Source organism: Arachis stenosperma, chromosome 6, assembly GCF_014773155.1.
Source record: "Arachis stenosperma cultivar V10309 chromosome 6, arast.V10309.gnm1.PFL2, whole genome shotgun sequence".
Taxonomy (NCBI): Eukaryota; Viridiplantae; Streptophyta; class Magnoliopsida; order Fabales; family Fabaceae; genus Arachis; species Arachis stenosperma.
Window position 1 is genome coordinate 76834770 of NC_080382.1, and position 1787 is coordinate 76836556.

Below are 1787 nucleotides of genomic sequence, written 5' to 3' on the forward strand. Positions count from 1 at the left end.
TGAGAGATCAAATTGACTTGTTGAGTCAATATCTTGTTCTGAGCCAATATGGCATTCAGAGCATCAATCTCAAGAACTCCTTTCTTCTGATTAGTCCTATTGTTCACAGGATTCCTTTCAGAAGTGTACATGAATTGGTTATTTGCAACCATTTCAATCAGCTCTTGAGCTTCTGTAGGCGTCTTCTTCAAATGAAGAGATCCTCCAGCAGAACTATCCAAAGACATCTTGGATAGTTCAGAGAGACCATCATAGAAAATACCTATGATGCTCCATTCAGAAAGCATGTCAGAAGGATATTTTCTGATCAATTGCTTGTATCTTTCCCAAGCTTCATAGAGGGATTCTCCATCCTTCTGTCTGAAGGTTTGGACTTCCACTCTAAGCTTACTCAATTTTTGAGGTGGAAAGAACTTTGCCAAGAAGGCATTGACTAGCTTTTCCCATGAGTCCAGGCTTTCTTTAGGTTGTGAGTCCAACCATGTCCTAGCTCTGTCTCTTACAGCAAAGGGGAATAGCATAAGTCTATAGACCTCAGGGTCTACCCCATTAGTCTTTACAGTGTCACAGATTTGCAAGAATTCAGCTAAAAACTGATGAGGATCTTCCAGTGGAAGTCCATGAAACTTGCAATTCTGTTGCATTAGAGAAACTAATTGAGGCTTAAGCTCAAAGTTGTTTGCTCCAATGGCAGGGATAGAGATGCTTCTCCCATAGAAATCGGGAGTAGGTGCAGTAAAGTCACCCAGCACCTTCCTTGCATTGTTTGCATTGTTGTTGTTTTCGGCTGCCATGGGTTCTTCTTCCTTGAAGATTTCTGTTAGGTCCTCTATAGAGAATTGTGCCTTAGCTTCTCTTAGCTTTCGCTTCAAGGTCCTTTCAGGTTCAGGGTCAGCTTCAACAAGAATGCCTTTGTCTCTGCTCCTGCTCATATGAAAGAGAAGAGAACAAGAAAATGTGGAATCCTCTATGTCACAGTACAGAGATTCCTTGAGGTGTCAGAGGAAAAGAAAAGTAGAAGACAGAAGTAGAAAATTCGAACTTATCAAAGAAGATGGAGTTCGAATTTTACATTAAGGAATAGTGTTAGTCCATAAATAGAAGGATGTGGGAAGAAGGGAAGTAATTTTTGAAAATTAAGTAAAGGATTTTGAAAACATTTTGAAAAACACTAATTAATTTTCGAAAATAAGAGTGGGAAAAAAAAGTAAAGTGATTTTTGAAAAAGATTTTGAAATTAGAAGTCAAAAAGATTTGATTGAAAACTATTTTGAAAAAGATGTGATTAAAAAGATATGATTGGTTTTAAAAAATGTGGTTGAGAAGACATGATTTGAAAAACATTTTAAAGAGATTTGATTTAAAAAAAATTAATGACTTGCCTAACAAGAAAAGATATGATTCAAACATTAAACCTTTCTCAACAGAAAAGGCAACATACTTGAAATGTTGAATCAAATCATTAATTGATAGCAAGTATCTTTGAAAAAGGAAAGAAATTGATTTTGAAAACATTTGATTGAAAAGATATGATTTGAAAAAGATTTGATTTTGAGAAACTTTGAAAACTTGAAAAAAATTGATTTGAAAACAAAATCCTCCCCCTTGTGCCATCCTGGCGTTAAACGCCCAGAATGGTGCACATTCTGGCGTTTAACGCCCAAAACTCTACCCTTTTGGGCGTTAAACGCCCAACCAAGTACCCTGGCTGGCGTTTAAACGCCAGTCTGTCCTTCTTCACTGGGCGTTTTGAACGCCCAGCTTTTTCTGTGCAATTCCTCTGCTGT

At 37.2% G+C, this 1787-nt stretch overlaps 1 non-coding gene across 1 annotated transcript; it reads left to right on the plus strand.

The window, feature by feature from the left end:
* The first annotated feature begins 281 nt into the window (after positions 1–281).
* LOC130937565 (small nucleolar RNA R71) lies at positions 282–389 on the plus strand. Its single transcript, XR_009068779.1, has one exon. It is a non-coding gene; the product is annotated as a small nucleolar RNA R71 (small nucleolar RNA).
* Positions 390–1787: the final 1398 nt, after the last annotated feature.